Here is a 27,768-nt window from a genome sequence, read left to right on the forward strand (position 1 = left end):
AGGGAACTAGTCTGACTGCCGTATGTGGAGTCGGGAAGGAATTTTTTTCCCCAATGTGGAGCTTACTCTTTGCCACATGGTTTTTTTTGCCTTCCTCTGGATCAACATGTTAGGGCATCTTAGGTTAGGCTATGGGTTGAACTAGATGGACTTAAAGTCTTCCTTCAACCTTAATAACTATGTAACTATGTAACCCTGACACACCCCTAACTCTAATCCCAACCGTAAATGCAATCCGAACCCTAACCCTAACTTTAGCCCCAACCCTAATCCTAACTTTAGCCCCAACCCTAACCCTAACTTTAGCCCCAAACCTTACTCTAACTTTAGCCCCAACCCTAACCCTAACTTTAGCTCCAACCCTAGCCCCAACCCTAACCCTAACCCTAGCCCTAACCCTAGCCCTAACCCTAGTCCTAGCCCTAACCCTAACCCTAGCCCTAACCCTAGCCCTAACATTAGCCCTAACCCTAACCCTAACCCTAGCCCTAACCCTAATGGAAAAATGGAAATAAATACAGTTTTTTAATTTTATTATTTTTCCCTAACTAAGGGGGTGATGAAGGGGGGTTTGATTTACTTTTATAGCTTTTTTTATAGCAGATTTTTATGATTGGCAGCCGTCACACACTGAAAGACGCTTTTTATTGCAAAAAATATTTTTGGGGTTATAATTTTTCCATATTTTAGTCCACAGAGTCATGTGAGGTCTTGTTTTTTGCAGGACGAGTTGACGTTTTTATTGGTAACATTTTCGGGCACGTGACATATTTTGATCGCTTTTTATTCCGATTTTTGTGAGGCAGAATGACCAAAAACCAGCTATTCATGAATTTCTTTTGGGGGAGGAGTTTATACCGTTCCGGGTAAAATGGATAAAGCAGTTTTATTCTTCGGGTCAGTACGATTACAGCGATACCTCATTTATATCTATTTTTATGTTTTGGCGTTTTTATATGATAAAAACTATTTTATAGAAAAAATAATTATTTTTGCATCGCTTCATTCTGAGGACTATAACTTTTTTATTTTTTCTTTGATGACACTGTTTGGTGGCTCGTTTTTTGTGGGACAAGATGATGTTTTCAGCGGTACCATGGTTATTTATATCCGTCTTTTTGATCGCGTGTTATTCCACTTTTTGTTTGGCTGTATGATAATAAAGCGTTGTTTTTTGCCTCGTTTTTTTTTTTTTTACGGTGTTCATTGAAGGGGTTAACTAGTGGGACAGTTTTATAGGTCGGGTCGTTACAGACGCGGCGATACTAAATATGTGTACTTTTATTGTTTTTTTTTTATTTAGATAAAGAAATGTATTTATAGGAACAATATTTTTTTTTTTACATATATTTTTGGGGATTTTTTTTAATTTTTCTAAACATGTGAATATTTTTTTTTACACTATAACATTGCCCCAGGGGGGTGTCATGTTATAGTGTAAGATCGCTGATCTGACACTTTGCTGTGCACTGTGTCAGATCGGCGATCTGACGTGCACAGCTCCAGGCTTCCCGGCGCCTGCTCTGAGCAGGCGCTGTGAAGCCACCTTCCTGCAGGACCCAGATGCCGTGGCCATTTTGGATCTGGGCCTGCTGCAGGGAGGAGGAGATAAGAGACCCTCGGAGCAACGCGATCACATTGCGTTGCTCCGGGGGTCTCAGGGAAGCACGCAGGGAGCCCCCTCCCTGCGCAATGCTTCCCTATACCCCCGGAACACTGCGATCATGTTTGATCGCAGTGTGCCGGGGGTTAATGTGCCGGGGGCGGTCCGTGACCGCTCCTGGCACATAGTGCCGGATGTCAGCTGCGATAGTCAGCTGACACTCGGCTGCGCTCCCCCCGTGAGCGCGGCTGATCGCATATGACGTATTATCCTATCGGTGGTCATACGGGCCCACCCCACCTCGACAGGATAGTACGTCTAATGTCAGAAAGGGGTTAAATCAGCTATCAAGTGAGGGAAAAGATTCAGGCTCAGCGTGTGAACCCGCACCAAAGGCAGAGACACTACTTTTGACAAACAAGTACGTCAAAGATAGTGAAGGGGTTTATGTTATCCATAATCTGTATAATTATACTGAACAGTAAACTAAAATCTTTCGATTACAAACAGAAAAATAAAGAACTAAAATCAAGTGGTTGCATAAATAGGCAAACTCTTAAACTACCGTGTTTCTCCAAAAATAAGACATTGTCTTATATTATTTTTTGCTTCGCAAGACTGGTAAGAGCTTGATTTCAAGGGATGTCTTGCTTTTTCCATAAACAATCCATATGCGTGATCAAAAAATCAACATTTAGTCAAATATAATCATGTTATCACACACACGGTGCATACACATGTAAATATACAATAAAACCTAAAAAAACTGCATTGAATGAGAAGTGTAATAATTAAAATATACTCCAAAATACTAATTGATTAAAAAACTTTATTGAAAACACCATTAGACAAACAAAACCATATAAAAAACATAGACAACAAATTTAAAACAGGAAAAGAGGCAGGGGCAGTGCACGCCATGAGCACTAAGCTAAATTAGATTATTAGGAATGATTAGAGTAATATGGGGTCAAAGCACACAATTAAACAAAAGGCATGATAGATAAATAGAGAGGACACCCAATAATAACAATAATACATATAGAGATTTTAAGATGTCAGTGCCTACTTACTAAGTAATAAGTACCACTCACATGTAGAGTAAATAAAAATAAGCTAAATATGAAGACACCATAAGGATTAGGTATATAAAAAACATGCTGGTGTTATAAAGTAAATTCTAAGCACGGATATACAGGGAAACATACTGACCCAAATTCATGTTGAGAGGCACTGCCACTGCCCCACACTCCAACGCACATTTCACACCTGCTTCCTCAAGCACTGATGTAAATATACACACACTTCTCCTACAGTACATACCAGCCGGTCTCATCTTTAGGTCTTGGTGACATCCTGGTCACATGACTGTGATGCTACCAAAGGTTCTTAGGTATTTTTGGGGGGATGGTAGGATGGAGCTGCAGGACAGTGAGGCAGCAAGCTGGGTGACAGTTAGAAAGTGGGGTAGAGGGAAGAGTGCCAGGGAGGCTAGTCCTGATCTGGCACACCCCAATAGGTTTGCTAAGTTGGCAGATGAGGGGTGTGCCAGTACAGGGGTAGCAAAGTTAGAGGTAGGTGGAAGGTCCTTAAAAACGATTTCAGGGAATTAGGCTGCAAGCTGAAAGCAAGGACCTCCAACGTGGTATTTTCCAAAAGACTGCCTGTACCACGTTCCACGCCAGAGAGGCAATGGGAGATTAGGGAGGTTAATAAGTGGCTCAAGAATTGGTGTAGGAAGGAGGGGTTTGGGTTCCTGCAGAACTGGGCCGACTTCTCAGTTGGCTACAGGTTCTACGCTAGGGACGGGCTGCACCTCAATGGGGAAGGTGCAGCTGTGCTGGGGGAGAAAATGGCTAGAAGGTTGGAGGAGTGTTTAAACTAGGGATTGGGGGGAGGGTATTCATTTTATAGGAGGGGAAGATAGTGTAGATAGAGACCTGGGCACAAATAAGGAAGTTGGGGGTGGCGGTGGCATGGGGGGTGGGGTTAGAACAATTAATAATTGAAGAAAAAATAGAGGTACAGAGAGATACATAAAGTGCATGTATACTAATGCCAGAAGCCTCGCCAACAAAATGGACGAATTAGAATTAATTTTGTTGGAGTATAATTATGACATCTGAGACATGGCTGGATGAGAGCCATGACTGGGCTGTTAACTTACAGGACTATAGCCTGTTCAGAAATGACCGTACAGATAAGCAAGGGGGAGGTGTGTGTCTGTATGTAAAATCGTCCTTAAAACCCATCCGGCGTTATAATATAGATGAATCTAATGAAAATGTAGAGTCCCTGTGGGTGGAGATAAGGGGAGGGGGAGAAAATAATAAATTACTGATAGGTGTTTGTTATAAGTCCCCAAAAAATAATGCAAGCAGCAGAGAATATCCTCATAACGCAAATAGATGAAGCAGCGACTCAAGGAGAAGTCATTATTATGGGGGACTTCAACTACCCTGAAATAGATTGGGGAACAGAAACCTGCAGTTCCAGCAAAGGTAATCGGTTTTTGACAACTATGAGAGACAATTACCTTTCACAACTGGTTCAGGACCCAACAGGAAGGGGGGCACTGCTAGACCTAATATTAACCAACAGGCCAGACCTCGTAGCAAATATAAGGGGTGGGCAGGGGCGGAACTACCACGGTCGCAGGGGTCGCAGCTGCGACTGGGCCCGGAGTGCTTAGGGCCCACCCAGTCCAGCAAAGACTGGGCGGGCCCCTAAGCACTGAGCTACAAAATTGTCCGCCGGCCCCTTAAATCAGTGGGTGGCTTTAAATGCGTCCGGCCGGCAGGTCTGCAATTCTCCGGGGGCAGCCTGCCGTATCGTGCCGGCTGCCGACCCTTTAACCCCCGAGTGCAGGGTAAGCAGCGTTCACTACAGAACGCTGCCTCTCCTGCACAGCAGCACAGGAATGATGTCATCGGGGTGGGTGGGGTTACCGGGTGGGCAGAGTTACCGCCCAATGCTCTCCTGTCCTGTCCCGACTCCGGGAATAGGAGCTTCTGCCCAACAGAGTCCAGACTCCAGAGCGATCTCTGTGCTGCCAGCTCTGTGCCTCTCTGCAGGTGATCTGTGCCCCTCAGCTCTGTGCCACCCCCTGCTGTTTGCCCCAATATGATCTGTGCCCTCCGCTGTATGCCCCCCCGCTGTGTGCCCCAATATGATCTCTGTGCCCCACGCTGAGTGCCCCAATATGATCTCTGTGCCCCCCCGCTGTGTGCCCCAATATGATCTCTGTGCCCCAATATGATCTGTGCCCCCCGCTGTGTGCCCCAATATGATCTCTGTGCCCCCCGCTGTGTGCCCCAATATGATCTGTGCACCCTGCTGTGTGCCCCAATATGATCTCTGTGCCCCCCGCTGTGTGCCCCAATATGATCTGTGCCCCCGCTGTGTGCACCAATATGATCTCTGTGCCCCACGCTGTATGCACCAATATGATCTCTGTGCCCGCTGTATGCACCAATATGATCTCTGTGCCCCGCTGTATGCACCAATATGATCTCTGTGCCCCGCTGTGTGCCCCAATTTGATCTCTGTGCCCCTCGCTGTGTGCCCCTATATGATCTGTGCCCCCTGCTGTGTGCACCAATATGATCTCTGTGCCCCCCGCTGTGTGCACCAATATGATCTCTGTGCCCGCTGTATGCACCAATATGATCTCTGTGCCCCCCGCTGTATGCACCAATATGATCTCTGTGCCCGCTGTATGCACCAATATGATCTCTGTGCCCGCTGTATGCACCAATATGATTTCTTTCCTCCGATGTGTGCCCCAATATGCTCTCTGTGCCCCGCTGTATGCCCCAATTTGATCTCTGTGCCCCCCGCTGTGTGCCCCTATATGACTTGTGCCCCCCGCTGTGTGCACCAATATGATCTCTGTGCCCCGCTGTGTGCCCCAATTTGATCTCTGTGCCACCCGCTGTGTGCCCCTATATGATCTGTGCCCCCGCTGTGTGCACCAATATGATCTCTGTGCCCCGCTGTATGCCCCAATTTGATCTCTGTGCCCCCCGCTGTGTGCCCCTATATGACCTGTGCCCCCCGCTGTGTGCACCAATATGATCTCTGTGCCCCCCGCTGTATGCACCAATATGATCTCTGTGCCCCCCGCTGTATTCACCAATATGATCTCTGTGCCCCGCTGTATGCACCAATATGATCTCTGTGCCCCGCTGTGTGCCCCAATTTGATCTCTGTGCCCCCCGCTGTGTGCCCCTATATGATCTGTGCCCCCCGCTGTGTGCACCAATATGATCTCTGTGCCCCCCGCTGTATGCACCAATATGATCTCTGTGCCCCCCGCTGTATGCACCAATATGATCTCTGTGCCCTGCTGTATGCCCAATATGATCTCTGTGCCCCCCCGCTGTGTGCCCCAATATGATCTCTGTGCCCCCCACTGAGTGCCCCAATATGATCTCTGCCCCACGCTGTGTGCACCAATATGATCTGTGCCCCCACTGAGTGTTCCAATATGATCTCTGTGCCCCGCTGTATGCACCAATATGATCTGTGCCCCCCGCTGTGTGCACCAATATGATCTGTGCCCCCCGCTGTGTGCACCAATATGATCTCTGTGCCCCCACTGAGTGCCCCAATATGATCTCTGCCCCCACGCTGTGTGCACCAATATGATCTGTGCCCCCACTGAGTGTTCCAATATGATCTCTGTGCCCCGCTGTATGCACCAATATGATCTGTGCCCCCCGCTGTGTACCCCAATAGGATCTGTGCCCCCCCCGCTGTATGCACCAATATGATCTCTGTGCCCCCCAGCTATGTGCCCCCTGTGATTTCTGTGCCCTTTGTGAGCGCGGCCCTCGTTCGTGCTTGGGCGTGCGTCTGCCGCCCTGGTCAGTGCCAGGGCCTGTGCAGAAGTGTGACAAGGCCGCACAGACGCCTGAGCCTACTCTGAACAGCGCTCTCCTCACCAATCCCCGGGTGGCATCCGCTCCAAGTCTTCAGCACCTCCGACGCTGGCTGGACAGTGGACCCTCCTCATCCTCCCCCATCTCAGGTGAGTACCAGCATGAAAGCTTTTACGTATATGAAGCATTTGCAGTTTGACCTGTATACTGTGTATAGACTGCTGTATGTACAATATATAGGTGACACTGCTGTACATAATCACCTATATAATGTATATACAGAAGTCTATATACATTATATAGGTGACACTGTGACTAATGTGTATATACGTGATATAGGTGATACTGCTGTGTATATATAGTGCGACTATACACTGCAATCACAGTATCACCTATATAATGCATGTATAGCAGTCTATATATATTGTATAGGTGAAACTGCAACTGCGGTATGTACGTTATATAGGTTATACCACTGTGTGTAATATACTGCGACCACTGTGTATAGCCCATATAGGCCAGCCGCAGTGTGTGTGTTATATACACACACACACATACACACTGCAGCTGGCCTATATGGGTTATACACAGCGGTCGCAGTATATTATACACAGTGGTATAACCTATATAACGTAGATACCTCAGTCGCAGTTTCACTTATATAATGTGTGTGTGGGTCTGTATATATATATACACACACACACACATATATACACACACACACACACCACTCTGATTGTGATAAAAGTGTCGGACTCTTTATTGGCCCAACGTGGCAAGGTTTCAGATCAATAACAGGACATTTCTCTGATATGAAACTGAAATGTTGCCACATGGGCTAATAAAGAGTCAACTGTTTAAAGGGATTGTAGAGATATAGAAAAAATACACAGCACCGATGTGCCTACGTGTCACCGCCTCCACAAATAAATAGTACAACTGATTGCCGCTGTTATGCCATGTATGCCTGACCTTAGACACTGGGTGCACATAAAAAGTGGAGTGTAAAAATCCAGGCAAAGAAAAAACAGAAGTGCACTCACCGGTCTCTTGTGCGAAAGTCCTTTATTTAGAACATATGCAGGCACACTTGGGGAGAACGTGGACAAAAGACTTTGTCTTTTGTCCACGTTCTCCCCAAGTGTGCCCGCATATGTTCTAAATAAAGGACTTTCGCACAAGAGACCGGTGAGTGCACTTCTGTTTTTTCTTTGCCTGGATGTTTAAAGGGATTGTCTCCCACTAGGACAACCTCGTCTTAAACTAAATGTTCACCCCAATAAAATAATAAAGCCTATACTCACCTCCTGTGCTGGTGCCATTCCCACAGTGGCTGTTATGACCCCCTTGGGGCTGTGATGTGCTGTTGTGATGCCCGGCACCAATCAGCGCTGGTGTCGCTGTCTCCATCTTCGGACAAACTGAACGTGAAGAGGAAGTCCAGGATGAGGGTGTGAGTTTGGATCGGGATACCCTACACGAGGCTGGAGGTTGTGGTCTGTATACAGACAGTGAACTTCATTCTTGTGAACACAGCCTACAACTAATTCTGTAATGGTGCATGTATACTAACGCAGATCGTGTTTGTTCGTGCATGTCGCCATTTCTAAGTCACCTATATATTTTGGCATGGTGGGGGGGCCCCATTTGAAAGTTTGCATCGGGGCCCATAATTTTGTAGTTACGCCACTGGGGGTGGGGGTCACTTGGGGAATAGTGATCACAAAATAATAAGTTTTCATGTATCCTTTAATAAGATGTGTAGTAGAGGGGTGACAAGGACACTAAACTTCAGGAGGGCAAATTTCCAATGGATGAGAGGATCTTGGTGCAATTAACTGGGACGATATCCTGAGACATAAAAATACACAAAGAAAATGGGAGACGTTTATTAGCATCCTGGACAGGACCTGTGCACAGTATATACCGTATGGGAATAAACATACTAGAAATAGGAGGAAACCAATATGGCTAAATAGAGCTGTAAGGGGCGCAATAAGGGACAAAAAGAAAGCATTTAGAGAATTAAAGGAAGTAGGTAGTGATGAGGCATTAAATAAATACAGAAAATGAAATAAATTCTGTAAAAAGCAAATCAAGGCAGCAAAGATTGAGACAGAGAGACTCATTGCCAGAGAGAGTAAAAATAATCCCAAATTATTCTTTAACTAGATAAATAGTAAGAAACTAAAAAAAATGATAGTGTTGGCCCCCTTAAAAATAGTCTGGGTGAAATGGAGGATGAGGAAAAAGCCGATATGCTAAATGACTTTTTTCAACAGTATTTATGCAAGAAAATCCCATGGCAGACAATATGATAAGTGATAACAAAAGTTCCCCATTAAATGTCACCTGCTAAAAATCACTAAAGTTGACAAATCCCTGCTCCCGGATGGGATACACCCCCGAGTAGGAACTAAGTACAGTCATTGATAAACCATTATTTTTAAAGATTACATAATAACAGGGTCTGTACCACAGGACTGGCGTATAGCAAATGTGGTGCCAATATTCAAAAAGGGGACAAAAACTGAACTTGGAAATTATAGGCCAGTAAGCTTAACCTCTACTGTGGGTAAAATCCTGGAGGGTATTCTAAGAGATGCTATGCTGGAGTATCTGAAGAGGAATAACCTCATGACCCAATATCAGCACGGGTTTACTAGGGACCGTTCCTGTCAGACTAATCTGATCAGTTTCTATGAAGAGGTAAGTTCCGGACTGGACCAAGGGAACCCAGTGGACGTAGTGTATATGGACTTTTCAAAAGCTTTTGATATGGTGCCACACAAAAGCTTTATTGGTGATGTAAGGTCATGCACTTGGGTAGAGCAAATAAGATGTATAATTATGTGCTTAATTGGAAAACACTAGGCAAAACCGTCAATGAAAAAGACCTGGGTGTATGGGTGGACGACAAACTCACATTTAGTGGCCAGTGTCAGGCAGCTGCTACAAAGGCAAATAAAATAATGGGATGCATTAAAAGAGGCATAGATGCTCATGAGGAGAACATAATTTTACCTCTATACAAGTCACTAGTTCGACCACACTTAGAATACTGTATACAGTTCTGGTCTCTGGTGTACAAGAAAGACATAGCTGAACTAGAGCGGGTGCAGAGAACAGCGACCAAGGTTACCAGAGGACTGGGGGGGTCTGCAATACAATTAGAGATTATTACACTTGGGGCTATTTAGTTTGGAAAAACGAAGGCTAAGGGGTGATCTAATGTTAATGTATAAATATATGAGGGGACAGTACAGAGACCTTTCTAATTACCTTTTTACTCATAGACCTGAGACGGGGACAAGGGGGCATCCTCTACGTCTGGAGGAAAGAAGGTTTAAGCATAATCACAGACGCGGATTCTTTACTGTAAGAGCAGTGAGACTATGGAACTCTCTGCTGTATGATGTTGTAATGAGTGATTCATTACTAAAATTTAAGAAGGACTGGATACCTTTCTTGAAAAATATTATGTTACAGGGTATATATAGTAGATTCCTTGATAGGACGTTGATCCAGGGAACTAATCTGATTGCCGTATGTGGAGTCGGGAAGGAGTTTTTTCCCCAATGTGGAGCTTACTGTTTGCCACATGTTGTTTTTTGCCTTCCTCTGGATCAACATGTTAGGGCATGTTAGGTTAGGCGATGGGTTGAACTAGATGGACTTAATGTCTTCCTTCAACCTTAATAACTATGTTACTATGTTACCATTTTTAACCTTGAAATAGAAATATTGATGGACCCTTAGATAATGGGGCCCTGGAATATTGACCAGTTTGCCCCCCCCCCTCCCCCAAACACTAGTCCTGACTGTAACTGAAGCTTGTTTTGGTGTAGGGCTTAAATTTCAAGCATGCTCCAAAAATCTTGTAAAATCATGCTACTTTTTATTTTTGGGATAGGTCTTGTTCTTGAAGAAACATGATAATACGTTTCTAAAGTACCCTTGGAATTTATGAGTAGCAATTTTTAGTACGCGTCTATCATGTCACCTCTATAACGGGCAATCTTTGCTCACTTTTCCTTGCAGTAGAGCTTCAAATATATCAGATTGTGAGGGAATCTGCTGTGCAGGGCTGACGTTAGAAGCAAGCAAACTAGGCATTTGCCTAGGGCTCCCACTCCACCAGCCAATGGCAAGCCGCTAATATCAGCACACCACATTGCCACTATGGGAACCGTGAGTCAGGGAGCCCTGTCGCCAGTGCCAGCTCTGCCTCCTCACATCGTGCATTCTAGAGTATCAACATAATAACTGCCGATACAGTTGAAAGCAATGATGGAGGAGATAGCGTCAGGTGATGCTCCCTCTCCCATCATTCTCCCTGTGCATTAGATGTAGCGGATGTGATGATATCACTTCATCACGCGCCATGCTGTGCAGAGACCGAAGCAGCGAGGGAATGGGGAGAGGTGAGTATTGAATTTTTTTTTTAAATCAGTGAGTACGTAATACTGGTCATAGTACTGGAGGACTATGGAGCTGAATTATACACTATCAATGACTATGAGGGGTGTATTATACAATATGGAGGACTATGAGATGCATTATACTACATTGAGGGCTATGGGGTGTGCATTACACTATATGGAGGATAATGGGGAATCTATTATACTATATGGAGGACTATTGGGAGTGCATTATACTATATTTACTGTATGCATGCTGCATTATACTATATCAATGACAATGAGGGGTGTATTATACAATATGTAGGACTATGAGATGCATTATACTATATTGAGGGCTATGGGGTGTGCATTATACTATATGGAGGATAATGTGGAATCTATTATGCTCTATGGAGGACTATTGGGAGTGTATTATACTATATAGAGGACTATGAAGTGTGCATTATACTATATGGAGGACTATGCAGAGTGTATTATACTATATAATAATAATCTTTACTTTTATATAGCGCTAACATATTCCGCAGCGCTTTACAGTTTGCACACATTATCATCGCTGTCCCCTATGGGGCTCACAATCTACATTCCCTATCAGTATGTCTTTGAAATGTGGGAGGAAACCGAAGTACCCGGAGGAAACCCACGCAAACACGGGGAGAACATACAAACTCCTTGCAGATGTTGTCCTTGGAGGGATTTAAACCCAGGACTCCAGCGCTGCAAGGCTGCAGTGCTAACCACTGAGCCACCGTGCTTGGAGGACTATGGGTGTGCATTATACTTTATAGAGGACTATGGGACGTGCATTGTATCGTATGGAGCACTATGAGTTGTACATTATATAAAATGGAGGATTATGAGGTGCATTATACTAAACGAGCAAAATGCAGCCTATTCATCGAGTGATTGGATTGTTTATGATGTAACAAAAATTATTGTTCTCAGCAGCACATCATCCGATGAAAACTGCAGATATGCTGCTGATTACATGATACTGTATGGAGACAGATTGATCTAGTAGTGATCGTTCTGTGCCCATCTTTCTTCCTCAGCCAGTATAAAGAGGTTGGGAAACAAGCGTCGAAGGATTTTATTATTGTCGATCACGCTCGCTTAAAGGCCTGAACTCAGTGCATGTAAATACAACCTATATGTTTCTGTGTGATGGTGCAATATGTGAGCATTTAGGGCCCTACATTAACCTTTTTCCCAGGGCCCCAATTAGTCTAAAACCAGCCCTGCTCCTGTTTACTGTGCACCCTTCAGATCAAGCCACAGATTTTCATTTGGATTCATGTCTGAGCTTTGGCTAGGCCATTCCTACACTTTAATCTTATTATGGCGAAGCCATTCTTTTGTTGATTTGAAGTTATGGTTAAGATCGTTGACATGCAGAGAGGTGAAATTCCTCTTCATCTTTAGCTTGTTGGCAAAGTCCTGAATATTTTGTTGTAAAATTTACTTGTATGTGGAACTGTTCATAATTCCTACTACCCTGACTAAAGCCCCAGTTTCAGCTACCAAAAAACAACCCCATATCATAAGGCTTTCTCCACCGAACTTCACAGTTAGAAGTTGAGGATTCTTCACCTTTTTACAAGCCACCATTCAAGACTTGTGTAATGTGCATCGCATGGTGTTTGCATGAACGTTTGTGATATCACTATGAAGCATGCGAGCCACCTCCACTGACTTGTTTGTCATGCCAGAACTAATAGACATTGTAATGAGCCGACTTGTTGATTCTGATATTTTGCCTGGTCATCCACCTCTTGGCTTTTGAATGGGTGGACGGACTTCATTTCATATTCTTCCAACTGTCATGGCACTCACATGATGCAGTTTGGCCATTTTCTTGGCTGAGAGACCACTTTCGAAGAGTTGGGTGATGCTGTTTCTCTTTTCTTGGGAAATCTTCTTCATGGCTGCTCCTCATTTTGAACCAATGACATTTCGCTTTGGAATCAACCTAATAACACACTGAGCAATTAGGGTATGTGAGAACAAGCTGTATTTTGTAGTACACAGGAAACAAATATTTTTCCACCACCAGGAGCAAAACAGTAACAATGCAGTGACATGACAAGAATCTGCAAAACTAATAATATACTAAATAGTTACAGGTCAAATTCATCTATGAGATACACAAGATTATTGTCTATAAAATGATGGTAGTCTTTCGTTCGAAGCAGTAGTGAATGACGAGATATGCAGCCTCAAAGCCAATAGTTCAAAACATTGTTGCCCTTTTGCTTGTCAGCGTAGGTTTTGACAAAATACAGCCAGGCTTGGATGTTTTCTTTGTTTTACTTGCCACCCTGCTCCACAAACCAAACATTTGAAGAATAGGATATTGTTGGCACATGCAGTACACAACCAGTGCTTCTCATAGGTTCCTGCAGCTCCTTTAACCCCTTAAGGACCAAGCCACTTTGTAGGTTAACAGTAAGAGACCTAGCACTCAACTTTAGGTAAGATGCAGCAGGAAAAATTTATTGTAGTAAATACAGGAAACGTTTCGGTCAGTTGTGACCGTCATCAGTTACAGGAGGTTATTAAATGATAGCCAGTAACGAGAATTATAATCGCTGCACGATCATATATCAAAATTAGTTCAGCGTGGTTGTTGAAGGCAAACCTGCTATGAGCAAATAGGAAGATTCCTGGAGCTGCAGTGCTCTCTGACGTGGCATCCACCGCTTGTCTCAGAGACTACAATAAATTTTTCCTGCTGCATCTTACCTAAAGTTGAGTGCTTAGGTCTCTTACTATTAATCTACATGGTTTGGGAACCTGTCCTTAGCACCCCTTCTCTATTAGTGCTCACGGTTAAACTTTCCACTTTGTAGGTTAACGACCAGGCCTTAATTTTGAAATCTGACCACTGTCAATTTATGTGGTTATAACTCACATAAATCTTCAACGGATCCCACTGATTCTGAGGTTGTTTTTTCGTGACATATTGTACTTTATGATAGTCATAACATTTCTTCTAAATTTCTAATGTTTATTTGTGAAAAAAAAATTTTAAAATTTCACCATTTTCAAACTTTTAATTTTTATGCCCCTAAATCAGAGTGTTATGTCACACAAAATAGTTAATATATAATATTTCCCATATGTCTACTTTACATCAGCACAATTTTTGAAACATATTCTTTTTTTGTTAGAAAGTTATAAGGGTTAAAAGTTGGCCAGCGATTTCTCATTTTTACAGCAAAATTTGCAAAACCATTTTTTTTAGGGACCATCTCACATTTGAAGTGACTTTGGGGGTCTATATGATAGAAAATACCCAAAAGTGACACCATTCTAAAACCTACACCCCTTAAGGTGTTCAAAAACACATTCAAGAAGCTTATTAACCCTTCAGGTGCTTCACAAGAATTGAAGCAATGTGGAAGGAAAAAATTAACATTTAACTTTTTTTTCACAAAAATTTTACTTCGGACACTTTTTTTTTATTTTGTCAAGGGTATCAGGAGAAAATGAACCACAATATTTGTTGGGCAATTTCTCCTGAGTACACCGATACCCAATGTATGGAAGAAGAACCACTCTTTAGGGGCACAACAGGGCTCGGAAGGGAAGGAGCAAAATTTGAGGTTTTGAATGTAAAATTGTTTGGAATTGAGAGCCGACGCCATGTTGCATTTGTAGAGTCCCTGATGTGCCTAAACAGTGGAAACTCAACACAATTGACCCCATTTTGGAAACTAGACCCCTCAAGGGACATATCTGAATGTTTGGTTAGCCCCTTGAACCCCCAGATGCATAAACATAAACATAAGTCAATAACGTAGAGCAGTGAAAATTAAAAATCTAATTTTTTCCACAAAAATCATCTTTTAGCACAAAATTTGTTTATTTTAACAAAGGTAGCAGGAGAAAATGGACCCCAAAAATTGTTGTGCAATTTCTCCTAAGTACGTCAATACCCCATGTGTGGAGTAAGACCACTGTTTGGGTGCACGGCAGGACCCGGAAAGGAAAGAAAAAGGTTTATGACTATGAAAACTGTAAATTCACACTGAAGGCATCAAAACTATGAATTAACACATGTGGAATTATATACTTAGCAAAAAAGTGTGAAACAACTGAAAATATGTCTTATATTCTAGGTTCTTCAAAGTAGCCACCTTTTGCTTTGATAACTGCTTTGCACACTCTTGGCATTCTCTTGATGAGCTTCAAGAGGTAGTCACCGGGAATGGTTTTCACTTCACAGGTGTGCCCTGTCAGGTTTAATAAGTGGGATTTCTTGCCTTATAGATGGGGTTGGGGCGATCAGTTGTGTTGAGCAGAAGTCTGGTGGATACACAGCTGATAGTCCTACTGAATAGACTATTAGATTTTGTATTATGGCAAGAAAAAAGCAGCTAAGTAAACAAAAACGAGTGGCCATCATTACTTTAAGAAATGAAGGTCAGTCCGAAAAATTGGGAAAACTTTGAAAGTGTCCCCAAGTGCAGTTGCAAAAACCATCAAGCGCTACAAAGAAACTGGCTCACATGAGGACCGCCCCAGGAAAGGAAGACCAAGAGTCACCTCTGCTTCTGAGGCTGTCTATCCGAGTTACCAGCCTCAGAAATTGTAGGTTAACAGCAGCTCAGATTAGAGACCAGGTCAATGCCACACAGAGTTCTAGCAGCAGACACATCTCTACAACAACTGTTAAGAGAAGACTTTGTGCAGCTGGCCTTCATGGTAAAATAGCTGCTAGGAAACCACTGCTAAGGACAGGCAACAAGCAGAGGAGACTTGTTTGGGCTAAAGAACACAAGGAATGGACATTAGACCAGTGGAAATCTGCGCTTTGGTCTGATGAGTCCAAATTTGAGATCTTTGGTTCCAACCACCGTGTCTTTGTGCAACGCAGAAAAGGTGAATGGATGGACTCTACATGCCTGGTTCCCACCGTGAAGCATGGAGGAGGAGGTGTGATGGTGTGGGGGTGCTTTGCTAGTGACACTGTTGGGGATTTATTCAAAATTGAAGGAATACTGAACCAGCATGGCTACCACAGCATCTTGCAGCGGCATGCTATTCCATCCGGTTTGCGTTTAGTTGGACCATCATTTATTTTTCAACAGGTTAATGACCCCAAACACACCTCCAAGCTGTGTAAGGGCTATCTGACCAAGAAGGAGAGTGATGGGGTGCTACGCCAGATGACCTGGCCTCCACAGTCACCAGACCTGAATCCAATCGAGATGGTTTGGGGTGAGCTGGACCGCAGAGTGAAGGCAAAAGGGCCAACAATTGCTAAGCATCTCTGGGAACTCCTTCAAGATTGTTGGAAGACCATTTCCTGTGACTACCTCTTGAAGCTCATCAAGAGAATGCCAAGAGCGTGCAAAGCAGTCATCAAAGCAAAAGGTGGCTACTTTGAAGAACCCAGAATATAAGACATATTTTCAGTTGATTCACACTTTTTTGTTAAGTATATAATTCCTCATGCGTTAATTCATAGTTTTGATGCCTTCATTGTGAATGTACAATTTTCATAGTCATGAAAATGCAGAAAAATCTTTAAATGAGAAGGTGTGTCCAAACTTTTGGTCTGTATTGTATATATATATATATATATATATATATATATATATATATATATATACACTCACTGGCCACTTTATTAGGTACACCTGTCCAACTTCTTGTTAACACTTAATTTCTAATCAGCCAATCACATGGCGGCAACTCAGTGCATTTAGGCATGTAGACATGGTCAAGACAATCTCCTGCAGTTCAAACCGAGCATCAGTATGGGGAAGAAAGGTGATTTGAGTGCCTTTGAACGTGGCATGGTTGTTGGTGCCAGAAGGGCTGGTCTGAGTATTTCAGAAACTGCTGATCTACTGGGATTTTCACGCACAACCATCTCTAGGGTTTACTGAGAATGGTCCGAAAAAGAAAAAAAATCCAGTGAGCGGCAGTTCTGTGGGCGGAAATGCCTTGTTGATGCCAGAGGTCAGAGGAGAATGGGCAGACTGGTTCGAGCTGATAGAAAGGCAACAGTGACTCAAATCGCCACCCGTTACAACCAAGGTAGGCCTAAGAGCATCTCTGAACGCACAGTGCGTCGAACTTTGAGGCAGATGGGCTACAGCAGCAGAAGACCACACCGGGTACCACTCCTTTCAGCTAAGAACAGGAAACTGAGGCTACAATTTGTACAAGCTCATCGAAATTGGACAGTAGAAGATTGGAAAAACGTTGCTTGGTCTGATGAGTCTCGATTTCTGCTGCAACATTCGGATGGTAGGGTCAGAATTTGGCGTAAACAACATGAAAGCATGGATCCATCCTGCCTTGTATGGAGCATCTTTGGGATGTGCAGCCGACAAATCTGCGGCAACTGTGTGATGCCATCATGTCAATATGGACCAAAATCTCTGAGGAATGCTTCCAGCACCTTGTTGAATCTATGCCACGAAGAATTGAGGCAGTTCTGAAGGCAAAAGGGGGTCCAACCCGTTACTAGCATGGTGTACCTAATAAAGTGGCCGGTGAGTGTATATATATATCACAGTGTATATATATATATATCACAGGTTATTAGTTAATATTACTGCAGATTTCACCCTGTGCAATGCATGGCAGGTTTTTGGATTTTGCAGAGTTTTTTCCAATGCAGAAAATGCCTATGATAATGTAACCTAATGCTCAAGTAAGTGTACAATAATATTCTAGACTACTGTTTTATTCAACAGGATTAAACCCTGTATGCACACAATGAAGTAGAGTTGCAAACTCTGGTGTGGACCAACTTCACCCACTTGCACAACACCCTCACATCAATCTCATCAAATACTTGATGAACTGGAATGCTGACTGTGTGCCCAGCCTTACTACCTACCATAAGTGCCTGACCTCACTAGTGCTCTGGATGAATTGATGCGGGTCCTTGCAGCCACATTCCGAAATCTTTTGAAAAGCATTAGAAGAGTGGTGGCTGTGTTTTTTTTTCGGAAAGGTGTGTTCGACAGACACATGTGAAAGCAATGTTCAGATATTCAAATACCTTTACCTATGTCTGCCTGATAGTATTTTAATTTACAGAGGGACGTAAATAAATCTGAATGCAGTAAAGTGAGAGAAAAGCAGTTGCGTTCAGTGCACTGTCAACATGGAGGGGTCTTATTTGTGTTTTAATTATGTATTAGGCTACGTTCACATTTGCGTTGTGTGCCGCAGCGTCGGCGCCGCAACGCACAACGCAAACAAAAACGCAGCAAAACGCATGCACAACGCTGCGTTTTGCGCCGCATGCGTCCTTTTTTTCATTGATTTTGGACGCAGCAAAAATGCAAATTGCTGCGTCATCTGCGCCCGGACGCGGGCGCCGCAGGGACGCATGCGGCGCAAAACGTAAGTGCGACGCATGTCCATGCGCCCCCATGTTAAATATAGGGGCGCTTGACGCATGCGGCGACGCTGCGGCGCCCGACGCTGCGGCGCCGACCGCAAATGTGAACGTAGCCTTAGATGTTTCTAGGTCTGTCTGGAATTTTAACATTCTGGATAAAAATGAAAAATGTTCTTATTCCCTGGCAATAAGAAGAAATGTAAAACAAATAGGAGAAATTTCATCACACAGTGGTATACCATTACTTTCCAGCATACGATGTGAAAGCTAAATAATATTTGTATGCTCAGGGGTGGGGGGAGAGCTGCAGTCTGAGAGTATGTTCACATATGCCATTTCTAAATTGTGTGAATTTCACTGAGAAAATGCTGCTAATTTAGGCTGCAGAATACAGGCCACTCAAATTTTGGAAAATCTTACCCTGCTATTCTTGTAATAAAGACAGACAAGCTGCTGCCTATATGACCTGTGTGACCAAACACTTTGGTGCAGATTGATCAGGTCTAGTTTTGTATGCCACTCTTGATAAAGAGCTTGCTGGAGTAAAAACCCCAAATTCATTAGGCCTGTTTCACACGTCAGTGGCTCCGGTACGTGTGGTGACAGTTTCCTCACATACTGGAGACACTGACACACGTAGACACATTAAAATCAATGTGTCTCTACAGATGTCAGTGATTTTTCGCGGACTGTGTGTCCATGTGCAAAACACGGAGACATGTCCACGTGTCTCCGGCAGCACGGTCCACAAAACGTCCCACATAGGTGCACACGGAGAACAGTGTGCACTCTCCTCCATATGCACATACCGCCGCAGGAGAAACAGTGCTACAGTTAAGCGCTGTCCCCTGCCTTTGATGCTGAAGCCGGCACGGCGGGAGCTGGGTGAGTATTTTAATGCAAGCGGGCGGGCGCACAGGGGGTGGGAGGCGGGAGGTGACCACGAACTTTATTTTAAACACAAAAAAAACAACTTGATTTTTCATTCCTTCTCTCCAGCGAATGCTGCTGGGGAGAAGGAATGAATGCCGGCTTCAGCACCAAAAGCAGGGGACAGCGCTTAACTCTAGCGCTGTCTCCTGCACGGTCCATGTGGTCCTCAGTCGGCACACGGGCGGCCCACGGCTGCCGCACGTGTGCCACACTGATGTGCCACGTGAGCACACAGACACAGAAAACTCCACTACAGGAATTATCTGGACGATTTTTCCGGTAAAGGAATTATCTGGATGTGTGAGACTGGCCTTAAATGGTGTTCACCGCTTAATGAATTTGTCCAAATTTTCACGTGATTTTGTCTGAATTTTCATGTGCCACTGTAAGAAATCTTACTAGAGTCAGTAAATAGAGTATATTTCTATCGTAATGTATGCCATTATCAGATTCAGCCCCTCCTTATACATTTCTGCCCGCTTTTCAAAAAATTGGTGAAGATGTCTGAAACTGGCATAAAAATAGTTTTATGCCAGAATTCTGGATAGAATATTTGCTGAATTTTGGGCCTTAGACTACTCACACCTTTAAAAGATGTAGGGTTCGATTATTCTGATCACACTTTGATCAGAGTTTTGTCAAAGTAGAATCAGTTTTTCTCCACTCTCTCCATTCTGTCAATCCATGAAAAATTAGACTGCACTCGGATATCATATTATCATATGACACGGATCCGTAGACTTGCATTTCCAATTTTGATCTAAATGGGACATGTCTGACTTTTCCCGTGGACCACTAGGTACGAGGAAAAAAAAAATCAGACTTGTGCACAGCATCACAGGATATCATAAGTACTAGTGCTAGTCGTGAAAGCCACATGTAGCATTCTTACGAGTAAATCAGTTGTGTGCACGAGCCCTAAGAAAGTGGAGCAGGAAGGCATAGCGAGTGCATGGCCACCTTCATCCTTCAACTGGAAGAGGATTCGTGGGGGCATAAAGGCTTGAGAAATTATCATTCTTTTAACACTCATATTGTTCACTCTACGGGAATAGACAGTTACTAAGGTTATGTACAGAAGGATCTTTTTGGGGAGTCTCTTGGAGCAGGTCCACTAAACAGCACACGACACTTGAAAAAATGCTTGAAAGACTCTTTCTATTAATTTCTATTGAGAAACAACTTGGTCTTTCAATGTTCATTTTTTTAATAATGGTTAATTAGCTTCAGGTTTTTTAACAACACTTAGGGTAAGTCTCCACGTTCAGGATTGCATCAGTCTTTGGTCAGGATTTTATGCAAGTAAAATCCTGACCAAAACTGCACCTGAGGTCACTGGCAGGTCACCTGTGGTGTACCTGCGTGTTTTGCTCATAGTAGCAACATGCAGCGTTTTGAAAAAACGCACAACGCATGCGTTTTCACGGCAAAAACGCATGCGTTTTTAAACGCATAGTGGAGTCTGGATTTCATAAAATCCCATCCACTATGCTGTAACATCTGGACGCTGCGTTTTTGACGCAGCAGAAAAACGCAACGTCAAAAACGCAGCGTTTCCTGAACGTGGAAACATACCCTAAGGGTATGTGTTCACGTTCAGGATTGCATCAGGATTTGGTCAGGATTTTTCATCAGTATTTGTAAGCCAAAACCAGGAGTGGAACAATTAGAGGAAAAGTATAATAGAAACATATGCACCACTTCTGTATTTATCACCCACTCCTGGTTTTGGCTTACAAATACTGATGAAAAATCCTGACCAAATCCTGATGCAATCCTGAACGTGGACATATACTATGTGCACACGTTGCGGATACATGTGCATATTTTTCCACGCAGATTCTGAAAACCGCAGATTTACCATGGTTTTTGTGCTGTTTTCACATGCATTTTTACACCTGTGGATTCCAATTATGGAGCAGGTGTAAAACGCTGCGGAATCCGCACAAAGAATTGACATGCTGCGGAAAATAAACCGCAGCGTTTCCACGCGGTATTTTCTGACGCATGTGCACAGCGGATTTGGTTTTCCATAGGTTAACATGGTACTGTACAACGCATGGAAAACTGCTGCGAATCCGCAGCGTCCAATCCAATGCGGATCTGCAGACAAATCCGCAACGTGTGCACATACCCTAAGAGTTTAAAATAAGTTTCCTAACCGTTCTTCAGGCATTTTCTACTATGAAACTACTCAATTATCTATAATTGAACTCAAAGGGAGGCTTAATAGGCCACATAACACACCATCAAAGTGTTTTTGAATGTTTTTGCCTCGTTCTGTATTCAGACTAAGCGTAAATGCTGTGACTTTTCTGCTGCTTTTTATCCTTCTGTTTTCTGCAGGAATCCACACCAAAATATCCAATAGTAATACCAAATTCTATATTAAAATAACAGACTTTGTATAAAAAAGGAACAGTTAAGACGCTGCACACTTGCAGCTAGATCACACACACCGGGTGAAGAGTCAGTACCTTAAGAGTAAAGTCCCGTCATTTATCCGTTCATGTGGATCATCAAGATTCCTGGGAAATGTTGGTGAAGTCTTGGTGGAGTACTGTACCGGAGAGCTGCCCCGGCCGGTGGCAGCTACTCCGTGCACCGAACTTGAGCCAGGGGCGGGAACACTCCGTTGAGGGCCGGCAGCGCCGCACAGTGCGAGTGGTATGAGCGGCGCGTCTAGGACCTGCGTGACGCAGTGTATCAGGTGACCGCCCCACGTGACTACAACGTTCGGTACGGATCGCGGTAAGGACCAACTCAGCCTACGCGTTTCGAAAACAACTGTTTTCTTCCTCAGGGCTGGTCCTTGCCCGATTTGAGGGTCCTTATATAGCTTCCGCGATCTTCCCTGTTAGTAAAAGCCAAATAGCTCCACTCCACAATTAAGTCCTCTGGGAATCAGCGTATCTAATAAGAAAATCCATTTACTCTCAGTCCTGGACATGGATTTTATAAAGTCGCCACCTCTCCAGTGTGGATGTACAATTTCAATACCGGAGATTTCCATTGTTTGGACCTTTCCACCATGTATTTCTATGAAGTGCTTGGAGAGTGGGTGACCTGTAAAATTCTTCTTTATGTTGCGCATGTGTTCATAAATTCTAATTTTCAAAGGTCTTTTTGTACGTCCCACGTATAATTTTTTACATGGGCACTTGATCGTATAAATTACTCCTGTTGTTGAGCACGTAATGAAGTCTTTTATTTTGAAGTTCACATCCCCTTTCTCTATACTAGTAGTTTTATGTGTGTTGGTATGTTTACACACATTGCACCTGCGGCACGGGAAAAAACCTTTTAATGAGTTCTGAAAATAAGAGTGATTAATAGAAGATAGTCTGTTCTGAACAGTGGGGGCGACCATATTTCCCAAATTCTGGGCCCTCTTGTATACAAATCTGGGCCGGGCCGGTATTTGATCCCCAATCACCTTGTCATCTTTCAATAGATGCCAATATTTATTTACTATTTTGCGTAGCAGGTATGAGTTAGTATTATATTGGGTGATTATGGGTATACAGTCAATGTTTATTTTCTGCTTTCCAATGGGATTAATCAAATCCTGCCGTGGTTTCATACGAGCGCTATCTCTCGATATTCCCAGAGCATCCTGCTTGTATCCTTTTTGTAGGAATTTTTTTGTCATTGTTTCAGCCTCACTATTGAAATCCTCATTTCTTGAACAGTTCCGATGGATTCTCATGAATTGACTGTTAGGAATGTTTAATAACCAGACTGGGAGGTGGCAGCTATCCAGAGGGATGAAACTATTGGTGTCTGTAGGTTTATAGAAAGTCCTCGTCTGAATGGCATTATTTTCAATGAAAATCTCTAAATCTAAAAAATTGATGACATTCATGCTGGTATTAGAAGTGAATTTTAAAAAGAACTCATTTTTATTTAAATCATTTAAAAAGTCCCTAAGACTGTGAGGTCCATCTGACCATATAAAAACGATGTCATCAATAAAACGTTGCCAGAGGACCAGGCCCGCCCTCAGCCGCCCCTCCGGGTAGATAGTGGTTTCTTCCCACCCACCCACATAGAGGTTGGCGTAACTGGGCGCGAACCTGGTCCCCATAGCAGTACCCCACTGCTGGGAGTAGTAGTCCTTATTGTATATAAAATAATTATGGGTTAGAATAAATAGCATAGAATCATGTAAAAACTCAATTTGTTCCTTAGGAAGCGTAGAAAATTTATTTAAAAAATGTTTGGCAGCGTTACATCCCCTAGTATGATCTATTACTGTATATAATGAGGTAATATCCAGCGTGCCAAGAATAAAATGGTCCTGCCATTGAATATTCTGTAAAAGCCTTAAAATATGTGCACTATCTTTAAGATAAGCTGGTAACATCGGTACAACTCTCTGAAGGTGGCAGTCCACATATTTTGATAAATTTGCAGTCAGGCATTGAATGCCCGATATAATCGGCCTGCCTGGTGGGTTGTCCTGATTTTTGTGTACTTTTGGTAAATAATAAAAAACAGCTAGTCTTGGAGTAGAATTATTAATGAAGTCATATTCATGTTTATTAAGAAGACCCATGGTAAACCCTTTATAAATTAAATCTCTCATATCTCTCATATAGTCCTCAGTGGGATCCTTATTAAGCAGCGTCTTAACTGTTCCTTTTTTATACAAAGTCTGTTATTTTAATATAGTGTACTATTTAGCTAACTATTGAGCTGATTATCTGGACTTTACACCTATCTGAATATACAACTATAGGGTTTACCAGCGCGAAATATACCTATATTTATTTATTGTTTGCATCTTGTTTTAGACAGTTGTTTGTGGTGACTGTCTCTATTTCGCTGCAGGTATCGTATACCCTGCACCTAGAACTAGCGCCACTTTCACTTTTTACTTTTAGATAATACCAAATTCTATTCATGAGTTTTTGATGTGTTTTTTTCATGTACTTTCCACTTTTTTATGTTTTTTTTTTGTGATTTTTAGTGCAGTGACAAGGGGATTCTCAATTTAAAAACCCAACAATATTTAAATTCATTTTCATACTCCCCATAGAAGCCTATGATGAAAAAACACAAAAAAAATCTTCCCAGTTTAACAGTGTCTTTAAAGGGAACCTGTCAGCAAGATTGTGCACAGTAACTTACAGACAGTGTCAGGTCAGCGCCATTTTACTGATTAAAATGATACCTTGTGATGAAATCCGTCTTGTGATTGTTGTTTAATCTTTATTTTCAGTTTTGAGTTAGGGTACTGTCTCACAGTGGCACTTTTGTCGCTACGATGGTACGATCCGTGACGTTCCAGCGATATCCATACGATATCGCTGTGTGTCTGACACGCAGCAGCGATCAGGGACCCTGCTGAGAATCGTACGTCGTAGCAGATTGTATGGAACTTTCTTTCGTCGCTGGATCTCCCGCTGTCATCGTTGGATCGGTGTGTGTGACACCGATCCAACGATGCATTCGCTTGTAACCAGGGTAAACATCGGGTTACTAAGCGCAGGGCCGCGCTTAGTAACCCGATGTTTACCCTGGTTACCGTCGTAAATGTAAAAAAAAAAAAACAGTACATACTCACATTTCGGTGTCCGTCAGGTCCCTTGCAGTCTGCTTCCCGCTCTGACTGACTGCCGGCCGGAAAGTAAGAGCAGAGCACAGCGGTGACGTCACCGCTGTGATCTGCTTTCACTTTACGGCCGGGAGTCAGTCAGTGCGGGAAGCAGACGGCAAGTTACCTGACGGACACCGGAATGTGAGTATGTACTGTTTGGTTTTTTTTACATTTACGACGGTAACCAGGGTAAACATCGGGTTACTAAGCGCGGCCCTGCACTTAGTAACCCGATGTTTACCCTGGTTAACCGGGGACCTCAGCATCGTTGGTCGCTGGAGAGCTGTCTGTGTGACAGCTCTCCAGCAACCACACAACGACTTACCAACGATCACGGCCAGGTCGTATCGCTGGTCGTGATCGTTGGTAAATTGTTTTGTGAGACGATACCCTTAGTGACATGCTCGTGCTCTGGGGCTGCCTGTAAGGGGGTCTTCATGTGGTGTTCTGATTAGGTATTCATAATGCAGACTGCTGACATGTTACTGATCCCTCACTGACCTGCCCCCTAGTTTACATAATGAATATTATATGTACATTTTTAAAAAAAAAAAAAAACTTCTGCAGGAAGGCGCCAGCCGTGACACCTGCGCTGCAGCATAATCGCATGTGTACTGTGTATATAATTAATTTGTGTGATGACACAGCATTTCTTCTTAATTATGTAAGACAAAAATTGTGTATGCCCAGAATCTTAAGCTCCTGCGACAAAGCCTGTTTTCTCCTTCCTGACCAGGCCAATTTTCACAATTCTGACCACTGTTACTTTATGAAGTCATAAATCTGGAACGCTTCAACAGATCCTGATGATTCTGACATTGTTTTCTGATTCTGAGAATATTTTCTCATAACATATTGTACTTCATGATAGTGGTAAAAAATTTTAGATATGACTTGCGTTTATTTAAAAAAAACGGACATTTGGTGAAAATTTTGCAATTTTCAAACTTTTAATTTTTATGTCCTTAAATCAGAGATTCATATCGCACAAAATAGTTAAAAAATAACATTTCACACATGTCTACTTTACATGAGTACAATTTTTGAAATATATATTTTTTTGTTAAGAAGTTATAAAGGTTAAACGTTGACCAGCGATTTCTCATTTTTACAACAAAATTTGCAAAACCATTTTTTTAGGGACCACCTCACATTTGAGGAGCCTATATGACAGAAAATACCCAAAAGTGACACTATTCTAAAAACTGCACCCCTCAAGGGGCTCAAAACCACATTCATGAAGTTTATTAGCCCTTCAGGTGCTTCACAGGAATTTTGGAATGTGAAAGGAAAAAATAAACATTTACTTTTCTTTCACAAAATTTTTTCTTTAGATCCATTTTTTTTTTTTACTTTCGCAAGGGTAACAGGAGAAAATGGGCCATACAATTTGTGCAATTTCTCCTGAGCATACTGATACCCCATATGTGGGGGAAATCTACTGATTGGTCACACGGCAGAGCTCGGAAGAGAAAGAGCTCCATTTCACTTTTTAAATGTAAAATTTGCTGACATAATTAGCGGACTCCATGTCATGTTTGGACAGCCCCTGGTGTTCCTAAACAGTGGAAACCCTCAACAAGTGACACCATTTTGGAAACTAGAACCCTTATGGAACTTAACTAGATGTGTATTGAGCACCTTGAACCCACTGGTGCATCACAGAAGTTTATAACGTTAAGCTGCGAAAATAAAAAAAAATCACATTTTTCCCAGATAAATCTTTTTTAGCTCCAAATTTTGCATTTTCATAAGGGTAACAGGAGAAATTGCTCAATACAATTTGTTGTGCAATTTCTCCTAAGTGCGCAGATACCCAACATGTGGAAGAAAACAAATGCTTGGGCACACGACAGGGCTCAGAAGGTTAGGAGCGCCATTTGACTTTTTGAACGTAAAATTTGCTGGAATAATTAGCGGATACCATGTCGCATTTGGAGAGCCTCTGATGTGCCTAAACAGTGAAAATCCCCCCACAAATGACACCATTTTGGCAATTAGACCCCTTAGGGAGTTTATCTAGATGTGTATTGAGCATTTTGAACCCACAGGTGCATCATAGAAGTTTATAATGTTAAGCAGTGAAAATAAAAAATCACATTTTTCTCGCAAAAATCTTTTTAGCTCCAAATTTGTTTTTTCACTAACGTAGCAGGAAAAAATGGACCCGAAAATTTGTTGTGCAATTTTTCCTGATTTCACGGATAGACCATATGTCATTAAAAACTAATTTTGAGGCACAGTGCAAAGGGAAGAAATGCCATATTACAGCACAGATTTTGCTGCACTTGTTTGAGGGTGCCATGTTACATTGGTAGAGCCCCTGAGGTGCCAACTGCAGAACCCCCATAAGTGACCCCTTTTTACAAACTAAAGCTCTCAATTAATTCATCTAGGGGTGCAGTGATTATATTGACACCACAGGTGTGTGACAGACTTTTATTCCATTGAGCAGTGAATATAAAATAATTTCTATTTTTACCAAGATTGTGTGTTAGCCCCAAGTTTTACATTTTCACACTGGGAAATGGGTAAAAATGGCACCAAAATTTGACCCACAATTTCTACTGAACGTGGCAATACCCCATATATGTGGCTGTACAGAACTACTTGTCCATAAGGAGAGACTCGGCTATTTGCCTCTTGGTATGCAGATTTTCGTAGAATAATTTGCAGATTCCATATAAAGAGCCCCTCAGTGCTTGAAAAGCAGAATCCCCCCTCAAGTTACCCCATTTTGGAAATTATAACTCTTGGGAATTTATCTACAGATGGTTTGATGATTTTGACTCCATGGGCGTTTTCCAGAAACAAGCAGCAGTGGATGTTGCTGAGTGAAAATTGCAAACTGCCATTGTAGTGACCAATACGCTGTAGTACCCAGTACATTATGCCAAGCCTGTGCTTCTGGAGACACGCGCCTGTAAATTAGGCAGGCTCTCATCACTACAGAA

This window comes from Ranitomeya variabilis, chromosome 4 (assembly GCF_051348905.1).
Source record: "Ranitomeya variabilis isolate aRanVar5 chromosome 4, aRanVar5.hap1, whole genome shotgun sequence".
Taxonomy (NCBI): domain Eukaryota; kingdom Metazoa; phylum Chordata; class Amphibia; order Anura; family Dendrobatidae; genus Ranitomeya; species Ranitomeya variabilis.